Below are 13,280 nucleotides of genomic sequence, written 5' to 3' on the forward strand. Positions count from 1 at the left end.
AAACTAAACTATGTATTGAGGCCAGAGTTTGCCATGGTCTGAGAACAGCATCTTAGTCTAGAACCTCTGGGTCATTTAGCCAGGCTTTTACACAGATTGTTACTTCTTTGGTAACAGGATGTCCCCCGTTTTGAGAGGAAGTTCTCACATGCATATGGGGGGTATGTGCTGTTCTCCTCCAAGCCTTGCTTTCCTTGAACAGGATGCTGCTTGCTGTAAACACCGTGCTCCAAGGGTGAACTTTAATATTAAACATTAACTTTAAAAAAAAAAAAAAAAAGCACTAAGTGTTTGTTTTCTGCCCTCACCGACCCAAAGGCAGTGCCACCCCTACTGTCTGGGCTGGGAGTCAGATAGGGAAAAGCTGGCTCTGGGTCCTGCGTTCTCCCAGTCTGGGCACCCACCTAACTGTGGGCAGGAGCAGGCTTCACTCCTGGCACTGAAGCAAAGGTTCACGAAATTGTGGAGCGAAGAGCTTTATCCCGCAGCATTCACCACAATCTCCTTGTCATCAGGGCTCCATCAGTGTAATGGGATGCTCATTCCATCTCTGTGAGAGTCATCAGAGGACTTAGTACTGTAAGTCATGTGGGGGACAGAGGTCCCAGCAGGGAAAGTGACTCTAGACTGTTCCTGCTGATGTAATCTTACTGCTTTCCCACTTCTGCTGTATGCTATGTCCTCTGTCCACTCTGTTCCCTATTCTAGATAGACCCAACTTGCTCTGGTTCCATGATTGCTCTGAGGAAAAAACTATCTCCACCTTCCATTGGGGATGGGCATCCACCAAAACTGGAGCTCTAGAGCACCCCAGCTACCCTGGTCATCAGACCCCCTACCCTCCAGACCTACACAGGACCTGCAGCTCACCTTCTCAGGCCTGTGACAACTGTTCTAATTGCTGACACCTGCCTCTTGACCACCCTGACATGTGTCTTCCCCATACAATGAAGCTTCTGTTTCACCTCCTCCAGGAGGCCTGTGAATGTCCTCCCCACAGAACCCATGTGCTCTGCTTGGGACTCCAGGATGCAGCTAGACAGTGGTACGTGGTACGCAGCATGCTGAGAGGATTCAGGATGCAAATTGAAATAAGGAGATTAAACTTAATTATTAAGAATACTTGGGCTGGGGATGTGGCTCAAGCGGTAGCACGCTCGCCTGGCGTGCGTGCGGCCTGGGTTTGATCCTCAGCACCACATACAAACAAAGATGTTGTGTCCGCCAATAACTAAATAAATAAATATTTAAAAAAAAAAAAGAATACTTGAAAGGACGCCCTACGCATGGAAAAAAAAGAAGTGTGATAAAAAATAAAAAGGATTATTTTCCAGGGGAGGGGAAGGACACTAGTGGCAGAGAGATTGGCACGCAGTAAAAATCAGGAACTGTCACTGAGGGAGGTGCCTGAAAGGCCTCTAGATCCACATCAGCTAGCAGGTGTGCTGCCCTAGGTGGAATTGGGTCTTGCTCGGTGGCTTCTGTACCTGCAAGCTCTAGATCCCCCATGGCAAGAATATCAGCTACCAGAAGGTAAGATGGCTGTACTTCCACAGAGATGGCTCCAACTTGTCCAGGATTATCATCAGCTGAACAATGTGCTACCAGAGGTGGAATGGATCTGGCTTGGCACTGTCTGATCCCACAAGCTCTAGCTTCATAGTGGCTTGAAGGCCTGTTGCCACAATGGGAAGGGGCTCTACTCCAGTGAATATTGCCCCAACTGTCTCGAGATCCACAGCATCCATACCACGTGCTGTAAGAGATGGGAATGAAGTCTGATTCAACTGCTTCTAGACATGCAAGCTTTAGATCCCCCATTCTTGGGAGATCAGTTACAAGGAGGGATTGCTGTATTTCCACAGAGGTGGCCACAGCCTGCCCAGGATCTTCAAGCAGCTGGACAACATGCTGCCAGAAATAAGATGGGTTTTGACTTGGTCCCATCTGAATCTTCCAGTTTCTAAATCCATGTGGGCTGAAAAGATCTGCTGCTCCAGTAGGAAAAGGCTCTACCCCAACTAAAGAATGCTTCCCCAACCACCTCAGGATGCACAGCATCCAGACTATGTGCTTCTAGAATTGGAATGAAGTCTGGCTGATTCTGGACCTGCCACCTCTAGATCTCCCATGGATAGAGGACCAGTTACCAAAGATGAGATGATTATCTCTACAGAGGTGGCCCCAGCTTGCTCAGGATCCTCAGCAGCTGGGCCATGAGCAACCAGAAGTGGAATGGTGTCTGACTCAGTCCCATCTGAACCTGGATGATCTAACTTCATAGTGACTTAAAGGACTGATGCCCTAGGTGGAGGGGGCTCCACCCCAACTACTATTGCCCCAGCTGCCTCAGGATCCACAGCCTCCAGACCTTATTGGGCCAGAGTTAGAATAAAGTCTGGCTCTGCTGCTTCTGAGAGATCCATCTGCAGCCACAAAGAAAAATGGCTGTATCTCCACAGAGGTGGCCCTAGCCTGCCCAAGATCCTTAGATGCTGGATCACATGCTGCCAGAGGTGGAATAGAGTCTCACTTGGCGTCATCTGATCCTGCCAGCTCTAGCTCCTTGGTGGGTCGATGGTGGGCTGCCCTAGAGAGGGATCCACACCAACTAATGTTGCCCCAGCTGCCACAGGATCCACAGCATCAGGACCATGTGCTGTAGAGTTGGAATGAAGTGTCACAGGACTGTTTCTGTAAGCTTACTGTGGCTGGAAGATTAGTTTCCAGAAGGGGAGAGAGAGCTGTATCTCCACAGAGATGGCCCCAGCTGCTTCAATATCCACAGATGTTGGAATATTTGTTGGAAAATGTGAAATGTCCTCTAGACTGGTTGCTTGGGACTGAGTTGCCTCCTGCTTCATAGATGGCACTAGGGTCTCTGGTGACTCATGCTGTCCCTCTGGGGATGGTGCCAGAGCTGACCCTTCCTCCAGTGTTGCTGATATCACTGACTGTTCCTATTCCTCAAGCTCAAGTGCTCTGTCTCTGGGCTGCCTCAAATCTAAGGACTGAATTGGGAAGGCTGCTGCCAGAGGCAGCTCTATATCTGGAGGTGGCGCTGGAACTGCAAGAAAAAAATCCCAAATATGACTGCCTGAGCCTTTCCCATTCACAGAGGACTCCTGCCACTACTGAGAGAGGCTCCAGCCCCCATCCACACAATAGGACATCTTCTCAGACTGAGACTGGGGTCCCCTGCCTGCAGGTTCCCAGGGTGGTCCTGCTCCTGGCCAAATGCCAGTCCCCTTGCTTCCTCCTGGTGGAGCCCAGTACCAACCCCTCCTCACAAGTTCTCAGTCACCACCTCAAGCCTCCTCACTATAGGCTCAGTCTCACTCAGATATGGGTCCTCCTGCTCGGTCAGGAGTCTATAGATACAGAAGTTGAGGTTCGAGCTGGGCAGTACACAGGCCATGAGCTGGTTCAAGCTGGCCAGGTCTAGGAACCCACAAAAATCCTCAGCATATTTATCCAGCCAGGTTTTCAGGATGGAGCAGAGGGCTCTAGGCATGCCCTGGAGAGTAGGTTCCCATGAACAGGTAACACTGCCCATATGCAGTTGGGCATGGAGAGTAGAGTTGGGAGGTCCATGTGTGGCAGGCTGTTCCTCGTACCTCCTGTCCAGCCTCCATCCAGGATGGTGTGGGCAAGCCTGGCTGGGATAGGCTATGGTATGGCTGGATGTGGAGCCACTCTGAATGATTCTCACAAGGCCCCTGCTCTGAGCCACCAGCCTCCCCTCTGTTCCTCCACCAGTGCCAAGGACCCCACCCACAGCTATCTATCTCCTCCTCCTACAGGTGAAGCCCTAGACCTCCGCCCTCTAGAGTGAATCCAAACAAGTGCTAGACCCCTGAGTTTACCCAGCCCTTCTCTACTCCAGCCTCCCAAGTGTCCCCACTCTGGAGACAGGAGCCCTCCCTCTGACTCAAAGCCCATCCACTTATTTTTTTAACTATTATTTATTAAATAATTTGTTTTTATGTGGTCCTGACGATCAAACCCAGGGCCTTGCATTTGCTACACGAATGCTTTACCACTGAGCCACAACCCCAGCCCCAGCCCATCCATTTCTTTACTTGTTCATTCTCACAATCTGGCTGAAGATTCTATGTCTAGAGGTAGTCAGGAAGTCCTCACCTTTAATGTCCTATGCCCCTCACCTGCCAGTATGCCTAGTGGGACTGAAATTCCCAATAGGAATGGAAGCCCAGGAGGTCTGGGAAGTTTATCTGCTCTGCTCCCTGAATGATATGCTCAGTGATTAGAAATGTGCCTACACACAGTACGTGCTTCATATATGTTTGTGCAAATAATGAAGCCAACCAGCTTCTTTCCAGATATCTATCTCATTGGGCCTAGGCCCCCTCAGTCCACCCCTAGAAATCCCTGCCTGGCATCTAGGTCGATGGCCCTTCTAGAGGGAGTCCCCAACCTCCTTGCCAAATAGGGAAGCTGCTGTGCCCAAGATCTCAGACAAGTGAGGCCTGAGGCAAGAGATTCTTATTCTTCATGGAGTGGGTGGAGGGGGTCATTACACAGAGAAGCCTACAGCCTGAGGCAGCTATTTTACAGAGACAGGCCCAGGGCAAGCCTAGGGCCTCGGGCTCATCTCTCTCACTTGGTCCTTTAAATACCATAGGACAGTGGTCCTCTGCAAACACCAGTTTCCACAGAGCTGACTGAAGAAGCTCAGAGAGCCGGAGGACATTCCTAAGAACTAACAAGCAGGTGGCATGGCCTCCTGGGCTTAAAGGGGTGTGCACCTTTTGCACAGCAGGCCCAGCACCTGCCAGCTGGTTGTGAATTTTCAACAGGTATGCAGGAAGACAGGAACAAAAAATGGGTCCTTGTGTAACAGTCACCAGTTGGTTCACAAGCTTCTCCACTATTCCTGACTCCAGGGTCCCCACCCTGCAGTTCTCATCCAGGACTGGGCTGACTCATTTTCACCCTAGAAGGAACAAAGCTAACATGGAAACAGTAGCATACTACAAAGTCACTCACTGCCATTCAGTGAAATGAAAACAGCACCAAAAGAATTTTCCTTCATATACACATGCATGCACATGTGCACACACTCACATACTTGGGAAGGGTCTCTGGAGCCATCTACCTCTGGGCTCCTTCAGAAAAATCTCAAGAGGTGTCAAGGTGAAGGCTGATCTAGCATCTTGAGGTGAGCGAAGTTCTCCTCAGCAATTTCCTGAGGCCTGAGCCTTGGTGATTTAGAAGACATGAGATCATCCCTCTCAGTGGTCCTGACAAGTGAGCTGGATGGGGCTGGCTCTACAATGTGGGTGCCTGGCTGCCAGGGCTCCAAGTCCTATTTGGTCTATTGTCAAGGAAATAAGGTCACTTTTCTGGGGTCCTCTTACTTGAACCTCTCCCTCATACAAGACCACCCCAAAGACCCACAGGCATGATGGCTGATCCCCTCTCCCCACGTTACCTGCATGACTGAACATGACTGGCATATTGTTATGCCAATGCACCCTGGCCCACCATCCCTGAGGCAGGCCTCAGTGTACCCAGTGCCCCAGCACTGGGGAGACAAAGCCATGTTCATATCCACAGCCCTTTTTTCTTTCCAGATATGAGACCCTGGATGAGTCGTGCCTCTCAGGGACTCCTAAGTCTCCCCACCTGATCCCTGGGGATTATTCTAGTATCTGTTTCCAAGTATGTCATCAGGTGTAGTACATGCCCATTAAGTACCTGTATTACCCATGAAACACTAAGTGTGTAGTCACATGCACAGACACATACCTGGGAAGGGTCTGGAGCCGTCCACCTCTGGGCTCCTTCAGAAAAATCTCCAGAGGTGTCAAGGCAAAGGCTGATCTAGCATCTTGAGGTGAGTGAAGTCCTCATTACAAAAAAAAAAACAAAAACCCAGGCTGGAGTTGTGGCTCTTGCACTTGCATAGCATGTGTGAGGCAACGGGTTTGATTCTCAGCACCACATAAAAATAAATAAATAAATAAAGGTCCATCAATAATTAATAAAAATATTTTTTAAAAATCCCTATTACGTAAACTTAGAGATGTCCAGTGACTAGAAAAGGAAAGACAAAGATTGACATAAAACTCAACCAAGATCTGAGTCCCACAGAGAGATCTAGGGAAAATCACTTGCCTTCTTAAATCACACTTCCTACTCTGCACCATGGGAAGTTTAAAGTGACTGAGACGCAGAGATTTTCGCATTCTAGTATAGATCTTCTAATGAAGTTCCAGGGACACTTAGAATTGGTACAAGTGCCTCCTCTAACGATGTGGATACCCCATAAGTGCTCCCAACATCTGCAACCTCTAGTGCTCAAGGCCTGAAGCCCCACCCCTCACCTTGTGGAGAACACAGGAGTGCAATGCTTGGGTCATGGACATACACTTTCCTTGCCTATGTAATGAAGTCTTGCTCTCCACAAAAGCCACTTTGCACAACAGTTCCGATATTTCTGCCTCCCTGGCAATATCTGACATTACACAGCTTTCTAGTATTTGGCAATCTAATGTGTATGAAGTGTTATAAGTCTTTTCAATAACATTTTTGATTGCTACTGACAATCTATTTTGGACTTTCTGTCCATTAAATTCACTGTTAACCTCACAATCACCCACTTCTCTATGAAGTCACTATCTTTTTCTTTTAGATTTTCAGGCTTTAAAATTTTATATGGTACTTTCTTGTCAGATTTTTACTTTACACATATCTTTTCTTACTTTATTAGTTTGCCCATTAAATTTGTTCCCAGTGTCATTTCTTGAATAGAAAGCCTTAAATTTTATGCAAGAATATACATAGATTATCTTTCCTTATTGGTTTGTTCTTCTAAAATTGGATTTAAAACTCCCTTTCTGGCCAAGCATGGTGGTGCATGCCTGTAATCCCAGCCTCTCTGAAGGCTGAGTCAGAGGATCATGAGTTCAAAGCCAGCCTCAGCAACTTAGTGAGGCCCTAAGTAACTCGGTGAGATCCTGTCTCTAATAAATAAAATACAAAAAAGGGTTGGGGATGTGGTTCAGTGGTTTGCAGATGTCAACCCAGAGTTTTGATATTACAAGCAGGTTCCACTTTCTGGGCCTGATCCCAAAGGCCTCACTACTAACAAAGATTCTGTGATTGGTTTGGTTTAATGCTTTGTGTTACTATCTTGAAGTTATTAATAATTTTTCAGGTGCTGGTGATTAAACCCAGGGCCTTGCACATTCTTCACACCCACTCTACCACTGAGCTACACCCCAGTCTCTACTATTAATAATTGTAGGAAGGGGACTTGAATGATCATTTTTCACTAGGCCCCACAAGTTATGTAGCTAGTACTGAATAGAGCCATTGTCCAAACTTCTTGTTAACAAAAAATGTCCTTATTAATAAAACACTATTGGGTGGACTTTGTTATATAAATACATTGAACACATTCTGATACAATTAACTTGAGACAACATTCACCTTTTTTCCTGGATTCTGCTTGTCAATAAAGCTTGAAACTGTGTAAACAGCATGATTTCTGGATTCAGGCAGCTCTGCAGTTTGAGCATTTTATTTCAAACCTTTGAACCTCAGTTTCCTTGGTGTTAAAGTGGCAAGGAATAACGCCTACCAATTAAGAGCTGTGGGAGGATGAGGTGAGTTTACACATATCTGACACAGCTTAATATCTGACAGTTAATAGATGTTCCAGTAATGTTTGTTACATTCTTTTTCACTTACACACTTTCCAGTCAGTCTACTTGATGGGCTGAGGGTATAGCTCAGTGATAGTGTGCTTACCTAGCATATAAGATCCATGGGGTCAATTCCCAGGACTGTGAAAAAAAAAAAAATCCATGTAGGCAATAGTCACTATCTGGTCCTTAAGATCTCACTTAAAAAAAGTTAGAGGTTAAGGATGAAGAAATAATATTGTCTACTTGAAGAACTAAAAGAAGCTGAAGAAAAAACCACCTGAATACCATCTTGCCTTGAAATTTCCTCCACCAGATTAATTAACCCATTACTCTTAAATTGAGCCTCACAGAAAGTCTCAGAACATAGACAAAATATAGACAAGTTCTTTGTCAGGATATAACACATATATCCTCTAGTCCAAATCCCAACTGAGCCCTCATTCCCCTCTGAAAACTCATGAGTAGTCTTTAGTGTTCACATTCCTATCAACATTCTGGTCTTCTGAACTTCCATTAGAACCATCCATTTTGCTCTGCTTACAATATTCTAAGACTTATCTAGTCTATATCCACAAACATTTACAAACTCCTCCCACAAACCAGTTCCAACAGAGCAACAACCCTAATCCTGGTATCATTTTCTGTGTTTGTCAATTTTTTGTCATTGGGACCAAAATTCTTGACAAGAATAAATTAGAAGAGAAAAAGTTTATTTGGACTTATGGTTTCAGTTCATGATCAGCCAACTCCATTGCTCTGGGCCACAGTGAGGCTGAACATCATGGTTGGAGAGTGTGGTGGAGGAAAGCTGTCAGACTCATAGCAGCCAAGAAGCAGAGAGCGGGGTAGGAAGGGCTGAGAGGCAGATATAGTACAAGGCCATGCCTCAATTGACCTACTTCCTCCCACTATACCCCACCTACCTACAATTACCATCCAATAATCCATTCAAATTATCAATTCACTAATGAGGATACAAGTCTAATCATTTCATCTTTGAACATTCCTGACTTGCCTAATACATGAACTCTTCAGGGGCCATTAAAGAGCCAAACCATAACAGAAGGAGTCTTGCTATGTTGTTCAGGCTGGCTTTAAACTCATGGGTTCAAGTGATCTTCCCACCTCAGCATCCTGAGTATTTGGGACTACAAGTGTGCAGTCAAAACATGCCCAGCTCACCTAAATAGGTTTTAAAAGGATATTTCAGAGTGTGGTGGCATATGCCTGGAATCCCAATGGCTTGGGAGGCTGAGACAGGAGGATCACAAGTTCAAAGCCAGCCTCAGCAATGGCAAGGCACTAAGCAACTCAGTGACACTCTGTCTCTAAATAAAATACAAAATAGGGCTGGGGATGGGGATGTGGCTCTGTGGTTGAGTGTCCCTGTGTTCAATCCCCTTAACAAAAAAAAAAAAAAAAGGATCTTGCTGGCACCTGTGTCAAATCTAAAGGGAAAAAATATTTTAAACAGGAAGACAAATTAGAATCCTATTGCATTAATCTGGATGAGAGATGGGTTAGAAATGGAGAGCTTGGGGCTGGGGTTGTAGCTCAGTGGTTCAGCACTCACCTAGCATGTGTGAGGCACTGGGTTCGATTCTCAGCACCACATATAAATAAATGAATAAAATAGAGGTCCATCAACATCTAAAAAATTTTTTTTAAGTAAAGGAAAAAAAGAAATGAAGAGTTTAAGAGAGGCAGTTGGATTCTGGATATCTTTTAAAGGTATACCAAAGATTTTTTTGATGAAGTGGATTTGGAAAAGAAAGGAGTCCAACTTTTTTCTTTAATTTTATAAAATTTCCAAAGTGATTTTTGTAAAATCATAAATATTACCCTTAACTGTTGGGTGGATCATTCAAATACCATTCACTTGACACCAAAGGTAAGTGATGTTGATTAATTAAGACACCTATCTACCGGGGACTGAACTCAGAAGCACTCAACCACTGAGCCACATTGAGTTGCTTAACACCTCGCTAAATTGCTACGGCTGGCTTTGAACTTTTGATCCTCCTGCTTCTGCCTCCTGAGCTGCTGGGATTATGGGTGTGCACCACCGCGCCTGGCTTTATATTTTTTTAATTAAGAAAATTTATTATCAAAAGGACACTAGAAAGAGACTAGAAAATCCAGAGATTTGGAGAAACTCAAGGAAACTTACATCATGAAATATAAAGTACTTTTACAATAAAAAAATGCAAACATCCCAACAGCTTCACACATGGTATGTTAGGCAAGTGCTCTACCACTGAGCTACATTCTGAATCCTTTTAAAAATGTTTATTTTGAAACAAAAATTAAGTTGCTCAGACTGGCCTCAAAATTATATCCTCCTTCTTCAGACTCCCTAGTGGCTTGGATTACAGGTGTGTGCCACCATGCCTGTCTCAGAGACTCTATTGTCCACCAAATCTACTCTTTTCTCCTCCCTCATAAACAGATCTAAGTTTTAGCTACCCAGAGAAGAAATTATTTCTCTGCTTTTTTTTATATTCAGATTTGGACAGATGACTAAATTCTGGCCAATGAAATGTAAATAGTCTTGTTGGATGAAACTTCCGGAATTTTCCTTATGTGGAGGAAATATTAGTCCTGCATATGATAATGAAAATACTTTCGGCCATCCTAGACCCTGAGGTGAACCCAGGAACTGGGGATGGAAAAGTAGAAAAGTAGAAAGATGGAGCTTGGATTTCTGATGATATGAAAAGCTGCTCTACTACCTCTGCATTGTATACCTTCATTCTTCTCTTATATGAGAGAACAAATACTTAACTTATTTAAGTCACTGTTATTTTGAATATTTCTGTCATGTGAATCCAATCCCAATCTCATGCTGATGACTTTTTTTTTTTTTTGCCTTCTGCTGACTTTTTTACCACATTATTCCTGACTTGCAGTCAGTGTGCTTACTTAACATCAACCTCTTCGCTCTTAATTTTCTGTCATTATCTTTTGTTTAGTGATTAGGGAGCACTACTATCTGCTAAGTCTAGAGGTACTGTTTTAGGCAAAAGAGATCTGGATGTGTCCTAGGAGCTTAAATAACATTGAGAATCTTACTATGCAGAGGGGAAACAGATGACCAACTTTGTTAGACATTAATAAAAATAGCCATTAGATACTTTGAACACATGGACACTATCACATTTATTTGGCTACATATACTTTCTTATTTTTCCCTGTGCTATAGTTAAACATAATGGATTACAATTGACTTCTATGTGCCTGAGATGTATTTACTCCCATGCTTGTTTCAAATTAAGTACTTAATTTCTATTTATTTAAGAACATTTTCATTGTGAAATATAATACACCTAAAGAAATGTACACAGGAAGTCAGGCACAGGAGCACACACTGTAATACCAGCTACCAGAGAGGCTGAGACAAGAGGATTGTAAGTTTTATACCAACCTGGGAAACTTAGCAAGAACCTGTCTCAAAAGAAAAATAAAATGGGCTGGAGATGTAGCTCAGCAGTAATGTACTGGGGTTCAATCTCCAGTTCTAAAAAGAAAGGGAAAGACATAGGGAAAAAAGAAATTGCATAAGGGGTTTGGGAGTGTAGCTCCATGGGAGAGTGCTTGCCTAGTATGGGCAAGGCCCTGGGTTCCATAACTAGCACTGGGGTGGGGGTGGGTAGAAGGATGAAAGTAGAAAGGTAGAAGAAAGAAACATGTAAGTACAATTTAACAAATTGTGAAATTACAGCTCATGTAACCATCACCTAGGTCAAGAAATACAAGTTGAGCATGAACCCCTGCCCAAGCTGCCTAGGAAGCACTACTCTGGATTGATTCATTGATTGATCTGAGATGTGGTCTTACTATGTTGTCCAGCCTGGTCAGCAACTCCTGGGCTCAAAAGTTTTTCCTGCCCCAGCCTCTCTAGTATCTAGCACTTCCATACTCATCCTGATTTTATGGTAATAATATCCTTCATTTTCTTTAGCATTTTACCATGTATAAATTCAGTTTTACTTTTTTTTTTTTTTTTGGTATGGGGATTGAACTCAGAGGCACTCAACCACTGAGCCACATCCCCAGCCCTATTTTTTTACTTTATTTGGAGACAGGGTCTCACTGAGTTGCTTAGTGCCTCCCTGTTGCTACTGCTGTGCCTGGCTTTTCCTCCTGCCACAGCCTCCCCAGCAGCTGGGATTACAGGCGTTGCCTCAGAGCCTGGCTTTTTCTTTCATTTTTAAACCATGACACTGCATGTATAAGATTCAGCTATATGAATGACATCAGTGTGAGGTATACAATCGTGGGACATGCACAGTACAGATACTTTCATCTCAAAAGTAAGAAATTGTAAGGAAGAAGGAGGGACAGGTCCCTAGCAAGTCCCAGAACCTAGCATGGGAAATTCCATTAGACTTTAAGGCTGAGATGAGAAAGATCTTGAAAAATAGCCCATACCTAGATATCTGTTTCAGGGTGCTTGTCTCATGGCAGGTATATAGTCACCTTGTTGGGCAGAGCATTCTCTAAGAATTGGTTCTCATGTTGGAAATATTGAAAGGAGAGACTGTACAGCAGACCCAAAAGCTGCAATGATACACGTGTTTCCTGGGAGGGAAAAATCAGAGAACCTAGGCAAGATGAAACAGAATTTGGCGAATGAATAAATGCGAATACTAAAGAGGGGAAAAGGAAAACTGTTTAATTGTGGTGGTGGGAAATAAATGTGAGTAAAATGATTTTTCATCTCAAAAGCATTTTAAATTAATAAACACTGGGAGGCAGGGAAGAAATACAATTCAAACCACTCTTTCTCGGTTTAGAGACGAAGTTTATCTATATCCTAAAATTGAGGGCTGCTGTTACCCTTTGTATGACTCCGATAACCGAATGTAATTCTCGCGAAAGTTGGGTTATTACCTGCAACAAGGCACCGGTTGCCCGGTAGATTCCGTGCTGTAAGGGCTAAATAAAAACAGGTATCTAGTCCAGCACTTGGCACAGCTCAGAGACTGTATGCGGACATTAATTTCGGCCCACGCTCTCCTGGTATATTCTCAAAGGAAAACGACCCACAGTGGCGAGGGGCCTCTGTGATGCCCGCGTGGACAGCCCCAGTATCTCAGATCAGAACACTGCCTTTCCGGGACACATTTCCCAAAGCCAAGGGCGAGAGGAAAATCCAACGTCCCTTGAACAAAGGGTGCCCACTGAAGCCGCGACTCTAGTGATAATACCGAGTATTTCCCACCGCGGTGGCTGTCTTTGGATTCTGGTAATGGACCCTGAAGAAGCCGGTGGAACAGTTGACGGCTCTGGGGGCGGGTCTGGGCAGCGCGCAGGGGGAGGGGCGCGGCGCCGTCCCTGGCGCGTGGTGCCCGCGCAGGCGCGTTGGTGGTAGTTACGCCAGCTGCAGCCGCTACGGCCCCGACAGCGCCCGCGAGCAAACGGGAGTCTGCTGTGGCTGCAGCTCGACGTCGAGCGGGACTTCACGCCTCCGTCCTGTAGCTGGCGCTGAGCCTTCTGCCTTTCCTGCCCGGCTCCTCGCCCCCGGCCCCATCTGGGCTGGGAAGAGAGGCCCCGGGGAGGGGCGGAGCTGTAGGTGAGGCGCCCGGAGCCCCTCCCCCTCCG

Source organism: Marmota marmota, unplaced genomic scaffold, assembly GCF_001458135.2.
Source record: "Marmota marmota marmota unplaced genomic scaffold, marMar, whole genome shotgun sequence".
NCBI lineage: Eukaryota > Metazoa > Chordata > Mammalia > Rodentia > Sciuridae > Marmota > Marmota marmota.